The following is a 16,100-nucleotide window of genomic DNA, read 5'->3' as shown; positions in this document are numbered from 1 at the left end:
ACGCTAGACTCACAGCCGTACATACAATGCAATATACTTCATATCTGGAATTGCAGTTTATGCTGCAGTTTCTAGCTCTGCACCAGAAGAATATTTAACAGCAGATTGCATTAGCATGTTTAACATGGAGAAAACTTTCAAGACACAGTAACTAGTAAAGGAGTTTGTGGCTCAATTCACAACAGCACAGAAGCTTCATGTTCTTGTAAGCTTGGAGCTTCTCACCAAGCTCCACCTCTCCTGTACAGATAACACAAATCCATATAACTTTCAGAGATGTTTAAATCCAGAGGTTTGGTCATTACTATCACAACTTCAGACACTTGAGCATTTACCTTTACACCTGTAAACCAAGGTAAAGTTGAATCCATCTGTTTCTGACAAGTATGCTCCTCTGGCAGATATTTACATTAAGCACTAGGAGATATTTGAATAGTTTTCCAACTGAAGGCCAGGTCATTACCTCATACTAGGACTAGTTCACACCAGGTTTACTCTTAGGTAAGTTTAGTCCCGATTCCCAACACTGTAGTAGCTCATTTAAGTTTTTGGGGATAACTAAGTCTACAAAAGAGGTTTGAAATCCTTATGCTTCAATTACTTAACTTGGATTCATGCAACAATTTCCCACTAAGAAATTAATTTAATAAAGCAGTAAAAAAAATTAAGGTAATAAAAGGATATAGTTCTCATTTCCAATTAAACCAAATGGATTGATTTTTATATTGGCTTGGTGAATGTGGCTTGAGTTTGTTTCCAGTTTTCATTTCCACGCTTGAGCTACTTCTACCTATGGTCTAGTTCTGATTTCATTTGAGTTAAAGTCAAACACAATTAACTTATGTTACTTTGTGGAGATTACTCAGTGCAGAGCAGGAATACATAGCACATAAGGAAAAGATGTCTTTAGGACCACAAAGCAGAGAAATGCTAGTCTATTGTGAATTAAAAGAATGGGAGAACACTCTTCTTCCTTTCATATGGAGAGAAACCATCATGTGCAGAGAAAGCATCATTTCTTGTCTTTCATAATAAACATAGTTTATATGCCCTAGAAATCTAACAAAGTCACATCTTGATCATATTATTTCCGCCCTTAAAAGAAAGGTCAGTGATGATTTCTGTAGAACAGGCAGGGAACATGGCAATCCCCGAGTCTTTAAAGACTAAGCTACATTTTGGGCTCCTTGCAAGATTAATATTCAAATAACTTCAAGTTAATAAATAATTGGCAGTTGGAGTCCAGCTGTTTCACAATCTGGCCTCAAGTCATTAGCAAACATATCGCTAAAACCATAAGAACTATTAAAAATTAGAAAAAACCCTCAGAGATTCTTCTTCTATTTTTATAGTACACAATCAGAATAAACAGGCTGGCCATGGAAAGATCATACAGGCATGCTGGGCTTGGTAGAACTGATTTTTTAGAAGCACCACCTTGTATACACAAGCTCACAGCAGATTTCTCTGTTTTATAATGAGAATGAAAATTCTGAGCATAGGGTGCAAACACCTGTGTCTGGCCAATTCCTCACCACCATCGACTCTAAACACAGAAAATTCTTCTTGGACCTTCTGAGACCGATACAAGGCAAAGATCAACCCAGATCCTCAACTGACAAGATCTGAAGTTTACGTAAAACACCAAGTGATCATTTCACCGGTTCTTTCCTTTGTACTACAACAACGACTGGGAAGTTCATTTTGATAATAGCAACAAAGTAATGGATTCAGAACAACTGGGTTTACCTTGCAAAGGATCTACTATTCTTTAGCAAGATGATTTTCTGTTATCCCACTGAAGTGCCAACATAAACACCTGTGTTCAGGGATAGGTTTTTGTAGGCACAGCCGAGAAGCCTGGCCCAGAAAAAAAACAAGGAAACAGCTCATTAGCTTGAATCAGTAAATATGCAAAGCACGTTCATCCACTCTAACTCTTTCCTCTCTTTGGCAGGCTATACAATTATCCCTCCCACATCTCATTAGGAACTTGTGACCCCCAGAATTCACAGAACAAGTGGAAAATGAGCAGACTTGAAGTCTGTGGCAATTCATGTGCTGAGGGCTATGTTTTCCACACTTTTTATGGAGATGGCACTTCCCAGACACAGACTTTTTCCTGGGTAGAAAGCCCTTTGTAAGTATCCGTGCCCTGCCCTTGTGAGTCATCATTGGAAGGGCAAACACTACCTAACAGACTGAACCTCTATTAGTCAGGCATTATGATTTTGCACTGATCATGTCTCATGAAGTCATCCATACAGAATTACAGAGATTTATAAAGCTATATAAGTATTTTCATGGCCTGGAGCTAAGAAACAAAGGGCAGAACCAGAGAGCACTGGCCCGTAGAAAACTATAGTCATGCAGCTTCTAGTTCTAACCAGGAGCGCCCAACAAGGAGCTGGGTCAAAGCCTCACCACACTCAGCTAATGTACAGAGCAATTCTAGTCTGCAATTACTCTCAAAAGATCTTCAAATCCAGACCTCCCTCAGCTGCCACATTCTGTGCAAAACATGTTTCTCCCATACCAACTCTATCCACATCTTTCCTCAAATCTGTTGGTAGTGTGTCCTTGTACATTTACACACTTTCTGCCTTCAAGACAGGAATCTTCTAGACCATCTTCCTTCTTGGATCTTAGCTTGAGAGCCAGCAGGTTTCCCACTAAATAGCACAGCAACAATTCTTCCCCCCACCCTTGCTTTAGGATCCTCTTATGCACGTGGTCACTCCTCTGTAATGCTCACTTGAGGGTCGCATGACTGTGGCACCTGATTCCCATTTCCAATATTCTAGGGAGCTTTTCTTTAATCACTTCTTTCTTAAGGGAGTTATGTCTTATTACAAGGTGGGCTGTCTGCTATTTTCTACTCCCTTTAAAAATGCCTGTCTAGTCTCCTCTGTAATCAAGTGGTCATACTAGATCTATACTCTCTGAAACTTTGAGGAAGCTTCAGGTTCAGATCTGAATTTCCACTTGAAACTATCCCTATCATTCCTGTGAAGGTGCATCTACCTCGCTGCAGCTGGAACTGTCATTTCAAAATAACTAGTTATTCATTTTGTTACTTCTACACTTGCCTTTAGGCTTGAGTAAAAATTGTAGGATTTGCATTGCAAAGTTTTGTGTGAGCATTCGACAGAAGGCTATTATTGTGTTCAAGTTTTCCTTGTTCTCTTCATCCTAAGATATCCCAAATCATAAAGCAAACTTCAGCAATAACCATAATTTCAACATATTTTGAATCACCAACATACACATATAGGTATCTATTTTCCATGTACTCTGTGAAGAAACGCAACTGTCTCAGCTGTGCTCAAAATCAGTCCAAGAGTCATATTATAAATACACAAACCTTAACAAAAATGTTTATCAATAATTAGTACTATTTAAATTTATAAAGAACACAATGCAAATGAGACATTTTTTTCATGACTTAGGAAGGAGACAAGTACTGTTCTGCAGTACATAGCACTGTCTAATAAAAGACAAAATATCTCTAATATATGGTCTGCAGCACTGTCCTGAGCCTTGTTGAACATGACTGCTTATTACTGAACTCAAGGAGATCTGGGAAAGGCTGTTTACCAACACGCTGTCAGTGTTCACTACCCTACTGGCCAGATCTTAAAAGACATTCTCTCTTTTTCTGCAGAATTTCATCTGAAAATTCACACAGTTCCAGATCCTGAGATACTCTCAGCACATACAAGTCTCTGGCAAATCTCAGAGTAGAGCTCAGCAGCCCATTTCTTGTAAATAAACTGCAAGGCATATCTGGAAAAAAAAGGTTTTTTTAATAATCGCACTTCACGATTGTCACTATTACATAGCATACAACTAAAATGTAAATGCTCAGATAAATATTCCTGCTTCATAGCCACTGATGCTGAGTCATAATTATAAAGCAAACACCTCCTAATGTTTAATTCGTTCAGTCCTAGGTTGGACATGATTTAAAGAGCATTTATGAAAATATCCTTTGTCATCATCTATTTAAACACTTGAGTGGTTAATAAAAAGTAGTCTAGATTTCTATACATCACTTTGTTCATACTTGCCAATGGCAAGCATAATTCTTCACACAATACTCTGCTTTTGGGCACCCAATGGATGTGACTAACAGAAGGAGAGCCTATGCTCTCAGGCATTACTAGAATTTAAAAACTTCAAGAAAACTGTAAGGATGAGGGAGGATGGGGAAACTGGGTTTAGCAGACGTTACACTGAGATTGAGATTATAATACCATTTTAATAAATAAGAAGAGTGTGTGGCACAAAACTTGGTACCTTCTTTTCCATATTTTACATGACTGTAATTTTTTGGGCCAAGTTTCCTGATGGTATAAAATGATGAAATTTGGCCAACACTGGGGGAAAAAAAATCTTTAGTTAACAAAACATCACTAGGGGACCTAGGGGACCTAAGAGATTCCATCACAAGTCACCAGATAGTACTAGGCGAGTCAGTTAACTTATCTCATGTATTCGTTCCTCACTTGTGGAATGGAAATAACATTTCTGACCTTCACAGGAGTTTCTGAAAAGATAAAGTCTACGCATGCCTGCAAAGAGCTCGGCTACTGTACTGTCTTCTCATATCTGGTGCCCAGATAAACAATATGAAGAGCATAAAGGCACTTATTCCACCTCATTTATTCAAGCACCCAATTTCAGACTTTGTTAAAGAGCTGTCACACACCAGAGCGTCTCCTATACAGATAAGGCCATAATTCTGGCATGGCAGCAAAGCACACTGAAATGATTTTCAGACAGCCTTAGATATATAACACTCTGTTGAATACAAGTTTTCAGGTTGAAAAGGAATAGCATGAGAAACAGTACTCTATAGTTCTTGCTATGTAATTATGAAGTGAGGAATCAGAGGCTGGTAGGAATGGAGGGAATGCACGGCAATTGCAGCCTGCCTCTGTGTCTGACTAGCCCACACTTCTTAGCCCACAGTTGCTGTGCAGCGCAGACATTCTTCAGATTGTCTCCTAGTAGCTCTGTACAGTGTACAGTTCTTCATTGTGTGCTGCTTTGTACAAGTAACTTGAGTGGTACATCAAACTGCCCTGAAGCTAGCATAAAAAGAAGAAAACCGGAGACTTGAAAACACTTCCATAATGAATATTGACTGCTTAAGCAAGTACCACCCCTGCAGTACACTGTAAAACTTGTCCAGATAGGGAACTGACTTTTTACTTTTCATACTGCATAAAATACCTCAACAGACATCAAAAGAGCTGATCTTTAAGTGTCTGTGGCTTTTATTTATTTAGCTGCTCTTGAAAATTGCACAGAGGGCAGTGCAAAGGGGACAGTGCAAAGCAAAACCGATTGGGCTGACTCAGTGAGGTTCTACCTTGTGTCTGGCTGTTTGAAGAGCTTCTTGACTCCTCAGTTCTCCCTGTGAATGTCCAGCCTCTATCATGTATATGACACAGACATTCCTCAGGTCTAATGACTCTTCTTGCTAAAGCTCACCCCACAGACGCTGCAACTGCTTGTTCTGAATCCCTCCTGTCCTTCCATAATGCTGTTTTTATATTCAGCTACTGAACGACCCCTTTGGGAGGAGTTCAGCTCTCTAGCATCCTCTACAAAGAGTAAATACATTTATATACTCACTGTTTCACAGCATTCTCATCCTGAGTGTTTGCTCTCATAGATCACATTTCTGATCATATTCTACTGTTTTTCTTCTCATTCAGACAAACAAATCCCTAACCCTTCCGAGCAGAAGTCCTAGAGCACAATGAGTGCTGTGTACTGTGGATGGCAGTTATATGTCAGCTTCACGGCAGAGGCGGTGTCATTTCAATGGCATTGGATGAAACGATGATCTCTCTAACCTCTGAAGGGCTAAATTCTCTCTCAGTGCTTGGTCACACATGCACAACTTCTGCTAGGTTTCATGGGAATTAATGAGGATAAAATTTGATCTCATCATTGCACATATCTGAACAGCTTTCTGGTCTAAAAGTGCTTTGGAAAAACAAATCCAGATAAGAACGGAGGCACCTGGAACACAGTTGTATATAAAATCACTATCTGATTTAGACTATGAACTCAGAATGCTCCTGTGTAAAGCAACATAAACAAGCCAATAGCTGTTTAGAAGATGCTGAATTTCTGGGAAGATTCTTCCCTGCACAGTTGTTCAGAGGGTGTGTCTGCAAGTTTGGAATTTGATCCATCTGAAACTGTCATTCTCAGCCCTGCAGGTGATACCTTGTTTCTAGCCAACATGCATGTCTCTACAAGTGAAGAATCTGAACAAGCTGCCCACTGGAAATGAGAATTCAGCCTCTGGGACAGTGTTGTCCCAGCTTCTACAGAGCATTTGGCAGCAGGGAGAGGTACCACCACACTCACAGAAGGCAACCCTCACCTTGGGAAACTGTGGGCTGCTGTACACCAAAAGCAGTGTTCAAGGAAGAGGAAATTCAATCAGCTGAGAAGCTGTAGAGAAACAGGAGTGTCTTTAGGCCCGTCAGTTGCATGGTATGCTCCTCCAGGTCTGTGCGGAAAGCACAGGTTCTAACAGGTGCAGGAATGGAAGCAATTTCAGGCTTGAAATTTTGTGCAAAAGATATTGCAGAAAGGGGAACAGCATCTGAGCAATAAATGGCCTGCTGTTACTGGAGGCATGTGAATGGGGAGCCAAATGGCCCTCTTCCAGAGCACCTAATAGCTGCACAGTTCCTCACCGGCCCCTGCACACTTCCATAACAGTCACTTAAGTAGCGCTGCCAGAGTTGCCACTGAATTTATATGCTTTCATTTCTGACACTAAATTTCAGAAAAGAAACCTTTGTAAAAACTAAGAAATATCTACTGAAATACCTTTAAACTGAAGTCTCACAGATCATTTTTACAAGATGGATCTGAATGATCATCCTGGTACCACTCTCTTGACATATGATGTCACACAGAATCGCAGAATGACTGAGGTTGGAAGGGACCTCTGGAGATCATCTAGTCCAACCCCTCTGCTCAAGCACGATCACCTACAGCACATTGCCCAGCACTGTGTCCAGATGGCTTTTGAATATCTCCAAGGAAGGAGACTCCACAACTTCTCTGGACAACCTGTTCCAGTGCTCAGTCACCCTCTCAGTAAAGAAGTTTTTCCCCATGCTCAGATGGACCTTCCTGTGTTTCAGTTGGTGCCTGTCACCTCTCATCCCGTCCCTGGGCACCACTGACAAGAGTCTGGCCCCATCCTCTTGACACCCTCCCTTCAGATACTTACACACATTGAGAAGATCCCCCTCAGGCCTCTCTTCTCCAGGCTGAACAGGCCCAGCTCTCTCAGCCTTTCCTCATAAGAGAGATGCTCCAGTCCCTTCATCATCTTAGTAGCCCTCCGCTGGACTCACTCCGGTAGCTCCATGTCTCTCTTGTTTTGGGGAGCCCAGAAGTGGACACGGTCCTCCAGATGCGGCCTCACTTCACCAGGGCTGAGTAGGGGGGAGAATCACCTCCCTTGACCTTCCGGCAACACTCTTCCTAATGCAGCCCAGGATACCATCGACCTTCTTGGCCACAAGGGCACAGTGCTGGCTCATGGTCAGCTTGTCCACCAGGACTCCCATATCCTTCTCTGCAGAGCTGCTTTCCAGCAGGTCAACCCCCAAGCCTATATTGATGCATACAGTTATTCCTCCCTAGGTGAAGGACCCTTCACTTCCCTTTGTTGAACTTCATGAGGTTCCTTTCTGCCCACCTCTCCAGCCTGTGGAGGTCAGTCCGAATGGCAGCACAGCCCTCTGGTGTCTCAGCCACTCCTCCCAGTTTTGTATCATCAGGAAACTTGCTGAGGGTGCACTCTGTCCCTTCATCCAGGTCATTGACGAATAAGTTGAACAAGACTGGACCCAGTACTGACCTCTGGGGAGCACCACTAGTACAGGCCTCCAACTAGACTTTGCGCCACTGAGCACAACCCTCTGAGCTCTGCTATACAGTCAGTTTTCAATGCACCTCACTGTCTGCTCATCTAGCCCATAATTCATCAGCCTGCCTACAAGGACGTTATGGGAGACAGTGTCAAAGGCCTTACTGGAGTCAAGGTAGACAACATCCACTGCTCTCCCCTCACCTACTCAGCCAGTCATTCCATCAGAGAAGGCTATCAGATTGGTTAAGCATGATTTTCCCTTGGTGAATCCATGCTGACCACTCCTGATCACCTTCTTATCCTTCACATGCTTAGAGATGGCATCCAGGATGAGCCATTCCACCACCTTTCCAGGAATGGAGGTAAGGCTGACTGGCCTGTAGTTCCCTGGGTCCTCCTTCTTGCCCTGTTTGAAGACTGGAGTGACATTGGCTTTCTTCCAGTCCTCAGGCACCTCTCCTGTTCCCCATGTCCTTTCAAAGATGATTGAGAGTGGCCTAGCAATGATGTCCACCAGCTCCCTCAGCACTCATGGGTGCATCCCATTGGGGCCCATGGACTTGTGGATATCAAGTTTTCTTAAATGATTTCTAACCTGATTCTCCTTGACCAAGGGAAAGTTTTCCTTTCTCCAGACTTTCTCCCTAGTCTCCAGGATCTGGGATTCCTGAGGGCTGGTCTTAGCAGTAAAGACTAAGCAAAGAAGGCATTCAGTATCTCTCCCTTCTCTGTATCCTTTGTCGCCAGGGCCTCTGCCCCACTCAGTAGTGGGCCCACATTTTCCCTAGTCTTTCTTTTGCCACTGATGTATTTGAAGAAGCCCTTCTTGCTGTCCTTGACATCCCCTGCCAGATTAAACTCCAAATGGGCCTTGACTTTCCTAGTCCCACCCCTGCATACTCAGACAGTGTCCCTATATTCCTCCCAAGTGGTCTGTCCCTGCTTCCACCTTCTGTACACTTCCTTCTTCAGTTTGAGTTTTGCCACCCATGTCTTGGATTTGCACTTAAATAACAATGTTTTCAAAGACTAACAGTCCTTTTGTCTCTACTTTTCATGGTCAGCTGCCTTTGTTACCTGAAATTTCAGCAAAGGTGACATTCTTCTGGGGCTGGATCCTTCTGCTTCCTCCACCCCACAGCAGTGGGCAAGGTCCTGCTGAGTCCAGGGTATGCTTCCTCCCAGCACAACAGACTTCACATGGTTACAACATATGCATAACTGCATGCTGCAAAATGAAGAGCAAGATCTCTTTCAGTGTCATCTGCTTGAGTTCACCCATTGGTCTTGGCCCTGACCAGCCTCACCTGGGACCTCCACACACACCCTCTGCCCATAGGCCCGGGAACCCATTTAAGCTCAGCCTTGGGCATTAAGTCTCTGTCTGAGCTATACTGCAGGAGTGATAGCCCTGTGCCTGGTTCTGGACCTTACTGGTCTAGTCTCTGACCTGTAGACTGGCTCCTTGGCTTGATCTTGGATTGGCTTCATTGTCATGAACTTACCTGATGATCTGGACTCTGATTGAAACTGGCCATAATCCCTGGGTGTGCCCTGTTCCCTTGCCCAGCTACTGTAGGATGGTCCCTGCCTGGTGAGGCCCCTGCCTTGCTGGCCACGGTATGGCCCTTGATTTCTGGTTTCCTGTCCCTTAGGGAGCAGCTAGTCATTGTTTTGCCTGGACATTCAGCATACTGCAAAACTGGGTGGTGTGACAGAGCGGGTGGGTGTTTCATTCTTAGGAAAGTCTCTTTTCCTTTTGGGTATTTGGGGGATCAATAATTACACTTCATCCTTAAAAAGCTAACAAAGAAATCCTATCTACCACTATTCATTGATTAGGATCAGCTCACACAAAAGCAATAGTGGTAAGTGGGAACAAGACAATATATACAATGAAAGAGGCAGGGCTTTTGAACCACACAGCAAATGAGCAGTAGCCCTTTTGCACTGCAGTCTGATGGCAGCCTAAGCTGATCAAACTGCTGGCTGCTGCAGGCCTCTCCCTGCAACCCACATGTGCCTGTACTGGCAGCTTTTGAGCCTTCAGTGCAGCATGCTAACCCTACTTAAAACCCCTCACTTTTCTTCTTTTAAACCAGACGAGGTTTTTGCAGGTGACCTGACCAAGCTGTGTGCTGAGCTGTTGCCAGAAGCAGTGGGCCAGGTTGTTCTCCAGAGCCAGTGGGGCTTCGGTGGCAGGCACACTGAGCTGCAGTGGCCCCTCGTGGCTTCTGCAGCAAAACGCACATCAGAGATGTATTTGAGACTGCTGCTCTCCCTTGGCTTCCTTTTCCAGAGTGACTGGCTGCAATGCCAAACATCCTGCATCTAAGATGAGTTTATTCAAAGGGCTTCATTTTTAATAGTGGGTTTTTGCTTTTCTTTTGCACTAGAAAATAAAAACACACAACAGAGAAGGTAATTAAAAGAGTATTGAGCTAAGATGTTCAAATGCAGGTGCCTCAGGTCTTCTGTATCCAGGTATTTAAATGTGGTCTAATCTACCAAATTATACATGTCATTTTGCAACATTCTTAATTTCTGCAAGCTACTAGAACCCTCTGCACTTCTATGTAAAATCATTTGAATCATTTGCTGTGGAAGTCTTTTCAGGTGGGAAATGACTTTTGATGGAATGAAATATCTGTGCAAACATTTATTTCTAACTGAAATTTTCCAAACTGAAAATTTGCTATTCATCTTGCAAAAATACATACATTTATTTTTAATTCAACAGCCAAAACAAGAAGAAAACAGCTGTTGGATTTTGCCAAAATCCTTGAGAATGTAAAAACAAAAAATTTCTGCCAGCTCTTACTTAGGCTGTCCATACTGATCTCATCTGATTTTCTTTGATTCTTTTCTCCACTAGGGCCCTTTTCAGAAAAACATCCTGCTTCAACCTTCCCTGGTACATTAAATAACTTACAGAAAATGATGTTGCATTATAAATGGTCTATGCAAAGATCATACACTAATGAGAATAACTTGATCTGCTAACCAGTTCTCTTACACTGGGCTCCTTCCCACTACTTTACCTTTTCTTGACTCTTTAGATTATAAACAGCTTTGACTACTCGTCAGCCTTTGACATGGTCTGTAAAGAACTGAAAAATGTGTCCATTGCAATACAAATAAACACTAATACTAATAAATGTTTAATTTAAGTCAACAGTAGTACAATGGACAAAACCTACAAATTCTGCTGTGAGGAGTGCCTGCCCTGTAGATCTAGAATAATACAGATGCAGTCAAGTGCAACTACCACAAGATGGTGCAACCTCAAGGATGCTGCTATTTGGCTGATACAATTCATCTTCTCAAAGCTACGTGTAACTCTGCGAAGCTGGAATAAAATTCCCACTGACAGTGAGTACAGAGCTGCCTGCTTCTCCTTGCACCAGTTACCAAGGCACTGATGAGAATGTCCTCTGACTCTCAGGAGTCCAGAGGCAATCACAACTATGTTAAAACTTATGTTGGAGAGGTGTTTTAGAAGCCCACATAATTCAACAACAGTGTAAAGGAGGCTCTTAGAATTTTAAAATGTATCTTTATAGGTTCAGGGAATGGTCAAATGGTGAAATGAAGAAAAGAATACAAACTCTGACATACTAAATGTAAAGGCACAACATGGCAGACACCAAACATCTCTTTTAAACTTGTCTTGGTACCAGGCTGGAATATAGCAGCTAGGACAACTGATTCCCCGCAGGAAACAGTGAATGTGAAGACCTTGGTGACCCAGGCGGAACAGGCACTCGGGTTCCCTGAAGGAAATGAGCAACATCCATCACTGAAGACTGTTCAAGAAACCTGGGGGAGGAGAGAAGATTCTCATGTAGAAGAATAATAATTAAAAGGTTGAAAACAGAAGGTAGGAATAAATGGTCACTTGTCATATTGGAGAGAGTCGATCCAAATCCCCCAGAGACATGTATCGGGGCCTATGCTATTTGATACGTAGCCAATTGGAAGGTGAAAACTTTGCTCTCCACAATCTGAGTTATATTAAAAGGCAAAAGTCTTGTTCTCTAAAACTCAGCAAATACCACACAAGTACTGTACGACACATATCAAACAAATCTCCCATCAGTGACCTCTTGAGGATACGGGCACTCATATGTGATCACAGCTGGAGGAAAGTGTTGGGGAAAACTTCAGTCATGGGACAACTGCAGGTTCCAGTGTAAGAGGAGAAGTATTCTTACAAATAAATAATGGTCTAGGTGAAATGAACTCCAAACTAGTGAAAAGTTCAGAGTTAGACAAACAGATTTTGGACTTGGTTTTGAACTATATCTTACCCTTGAGAAGAGCAAGATGTGAACTCTGTAGTGACCAAAGGGTGCTATGCCAGAATCCACCTCAAGGTGGAACTGTGGACCTGCGTGGGCCCACAGAGAAGGAAAAGGATTAATCAGAGAGCTACCGACATTGTTTTCCCTCTATAAATACTTGCAATCAGTATATACTAACACCGGGTCTGAGCATTTCTTACCTTGTTTTAATTTTTCACAGAAAACTGAAGGGGGACAAAGTTCAGAGAGTGGGCTCCTGCGTGCAGGATGTTTCATGTATAGGTACTGTTGTGTTACTGGTCTTCCACATACTTCCTGGCCAAAAAAGACACATGAGGAAAAAACTTGACTTCATAATTAGACTATTTTATGAAGCACTATAATTATATTCTATTATGCTGCATTTTACTCTGGCATCCTGGGGCAAAAAAGAGGGAGGGAAGAAGAAGAAAAATGTAGGGAGGGTGGGGATGGTCTTAGATGCATGTCTTTGATACATTCTCCAAAGTAAATTGGTAGACAGCTGGCCGCACCTGAAGAACCATATTTAGCATTACCCTAACTAAGGGGCGCCTGCTCTAAATTAGCGGCTGGGAGAGTAGCTGTGAAATAGAAAATAAGGCCATCCTCAGGGATATAAGAAGATCTTCCTGGGCAGGAAATAATAAGAGCAAAGAAAGAGCACAAGATGTCCAGTTTGAGTCATAAAGTTTGGTTCAATGACAGAGGAGGTAACTAATGCTGAAATGATACCAGTCTGCTGCTTGCTGGAAGTTGTTGGTGAAGCACTCACAAAGAGAAATGCCAAAACTCCTAGCAAAGCCAAACATTGAAGAAAAAAAAAAAAAATCCTAAACCTGGACCCAAAATGCTGATTCCTGGACGAAACAAGACATGGGTATGTCCATTCTAGCCCATACTTTCATAGACACAAAAGGCTCCTTCTGCCATGGTTGCAGATAGGAAAAATACCCTTTTTTAACTTTGTAATGAATGAGTTCCTGGACTGTGAGGAGATAAAATACTCTCTTGCCCTCAAACACTATAATGACACATATAGGGCTGAGCTCTTACCTGCTGGATCTAACAGCACCTAAAATGATTGGGATGATGGCGCACTGCAGTTCCTAGGAGGCATGTCAGCACTGGATCACCTGCATCTACGAGCATGAGGTATAGATTTTATTCTTCCTCCTGGCCATTGTCTTCAGTAAATTAACAAATGGACAGCAAATAAAATCATTATGTGACAGATAAGGGAATGATGCTAGGACAAGTGCTAGAAAAGGATTCTATTGAGAGGACTTTTACTGGGTTGAGACCCCCACTATCTATCATGCACCAGTGTTACTGCTGCTGCTGCTGCATGACACTTCATTAGTAAATACATGCTGCTTATCACTCATTATCCATATGGATAATCTGATAACATCCAAGACCAGATAAAAGCACCCCAAACAGCTACAGTAAAACACTACATGCACAAATTCCAAAACAGACTTTACATGTATTGAAAAGAGAATGGTCAAATAGCAAGTAAATAACTTGCTATTTCCTGGGTGATTTGTCTATGTGTGCAGTAACTTGTTCCTACATGTTACTTTTAATGTAATATCATAAATGATGCTACTTCTCATTAAACAAAATATGAGCAGTGCTAAGTCACCAGTTCTGAAAATCACATAATCACATGATTATTTTACTCACTGAGTAAAATACTTACTGAACAAGGCAATACTTAAGAACACAATTTATGTTCATGTTTGGACATTGTATTTGGGCAGGACCTTAAAATAGATTGGAAAACTTTTAAACATGCAGTTCAAAATCTGCCAGAGAAACCAGCCTTTTATTCTCGGTCATATTCTACATTTCTCACATGCACATCATTGGCAACACTTCTGACACTACCAAAGTGCCTTGCTAATGTGTTATTGTATCTTCTTCAAAAATAGGTACCAAATCAAAATGGGAGGGCAGGAAACACTTCTTAAATTTATTGTGCATGATGTCTGGGGGGCATATCTCTTCATTCTTTCTTTTTTTCTGCTAAAACAGTAAAGGCAATTCAGAAAAGTGAGCAATGGTTGTTAATGGTAACAAGCTACCTCTATGTAGCACCTTTCTTTTGGGAATGTGAACAAATATTCTAAAAACTCAGCACTGGTGACAAAAGTATTATCATTAAAAACCCAAGGAATGGTGCAATTAATGGATAAGGGTACACGCTTTGAGATTTAAATATACCGGCTTAGAGAAAGAATTGGAAACTGCACTCTGAAAATCACAACATTCTCAAGCTTTTAGCAAAACCAAAGGCATTCACAATCAGCAACTGGTAAGAAAAACTCTGGCCTCTGTGCCTTGCCTGAAGTGACGCAGACTGTTCATTGCCCACACCTATACCTGACTCAAAGGAGCTCAGTGGCATCTCTGGGGATGCTAGTTAACATGGGTGCAGTAAAATAGCATAGTTTTTCAGTCAAGACTGTGAACAATTACTCATGCTAGCGTTTAGAGGATTCATTTCTACTCATATAAATGAAGATGAGAAAATGGACAAACCTTGATCCTAAATCACTCAAGTCACTAGGAAATTTCGCCACTGGTGATGAGACACAGGATCAAGCCCAGGGCAAGCATATGTGACTTTAAATCCCTTCAGTGTCTGGCACTGAACAGATAACTTCACATAGCATAGTAGTAAAGGACTGTTTACATTGAGAGGTATGTATTGGATACAGGTCAAATACAACAGTACTTCTCTACGGCCTGGTTGCCATTTGAAGATGGAAGCCAAGAAATTCAGAAAGGTCTGCATTGCTGTTCTTTATTGCTGCGCCAGAATTTGGAAGAAAGTTTCTGTATTTTTCCTTTGCTGTTTAGAAATGATTTAGATTCAATTTTATTTCTATGCAGAGGATTTTTGTAATATTGGGTAAGAAGGCAGACCTTTGAGACAGTCTCATGAAGCTGACAGTGAAGGAAGAAAGGCTGTTGAGTCTTACAAAGTTTTCCTCCTTTAGTATTTCCAGCTGAATTCTTTAATGACCATGTCAAACTCCTCTAGGAAGAACAAACAGGCCAAAACACAGTTATTTCCCACATTAAATAGCGATCTCACTGCAACAGAGATTACCCATTGTCAGGGCCCGGAGTGCACTAATGGGCCTTAATGCCCCTGACAGCTTCAGCTGGGGCCTCCACCCACACCACCTTGCCTGTGGGCACAGGAACCCATTTAAGATCAGCCCTGGGTCTTCAGCCTTTTTCTGGGCTATGCTAGAGATGTGCTGATTTCCAGCTCTACAACAGCCATGCCTGGCCATTGGATTCTATTGACCCAGACCCCCAAACTAATTTCCTTGCCTGACCTTGCACCACCACGATCTTGCCTGATGATCAGGACTCTTGGCTCATGATGCCAGGGTCTGCCCTGCTCCCTTACTGGAGTACTGTGGGACCGGGCCCCAGCTGGAGAGGCCCCTGCCCCGCTGGCTGTGTTACCGTGTTTGGTCCTGTGTCCCTTAGGGAGCAGCTTGCCCTTGCCGTGCCCTGACACCCATGTGCTATTAATTTGCACACTTCCTATGTATACGAGTTTTGATTCCTAACAGCTCCTTTTCACTGTTAACTCACTAGATATAATAAATCAAGCTGATATTAATTGGAAATAACATAAAAATGTTTAAATGTTGGGATTCCGCTAATAATGGGGAGGTCTTTTCGCTTTGCAGTCTGCTAGAGAATCACTCATTTTTGATTCTGTATATTTATTTCTAGTGTACAGAAGAAAATTCTCAGTTGGTATCCTCCTAAAACATCCCTTTCTTACCAGTTTCTACTCAGATAATGCTTGATCTCAGGCCATTTGAAGT

The 16,100-nt window shown here is 42.2% G+C and overlaps 1 protein-coding gene and 1 long non-coding RNA gene across 2 annotated transcripts in view; both read right to left on the bottom strand.

Annotated features, from left to right (window-relative positions):
* RASSF6 (Ras association domain family member 6) overlaps positions 1–10,306 on the bottom strand; it is a 31,095-nt gene extending 20,789 nt beyond the window's left edge. Inside the window, exons 1-2 of the mRNA XM_067297064.1 lie at positions 10,046–10,306; positions 8,996–9,146 (exon numbers count right to left, since the gene is read on the bottom strand). The gene's annotated coding sequence lies outside the window, so the exon portion shown is untranslated. The remainder of the gene's footprint in view (positions 1–8,995; positions 9,147–10,045) is intronic.
* A 1,369-nt stretch (positions 10,307–11,675) lies between these two features.
* LOC106491971 (uncharacterized) lies at positions 11,676–13,408 on the bottom strand. The gene is made up of 3 exons (XR_001293869.2): positions 13,297–13,408; positions 12,423–12,537; positions 11,676–11,737 (listed from the first exon to the last, which is right to left on the bottom strand). It is a non-coding gene; the product is annotated as an uncharacterized lncRNA (long non-coding RNA).
* Positions 13,409–16,100: the final 2,692 nt, after the last annotated feature.

The sequence above is a fragment of the Apteryx mantelli genome, chromosome 5 (assembly GCF_036417845.1).
Source record: "Apteryx mantelli isolate bAptMan1 chromosome 5, bAptMan1.hap1, whole genome shotgun sequence".
Taxonomy (NCBI): domain Eukaryota; kingdom Metazoa; phylum Chordata; class Aves; order Apterygiformes; family Apterygidae; genus Apteryx; species Apteryx mantelli.
The sequence above is the reverse complement of the archived record's forward strand: the minus strand, read 5'-3'. Positions and strand labels throughout refer to the sequence as shown.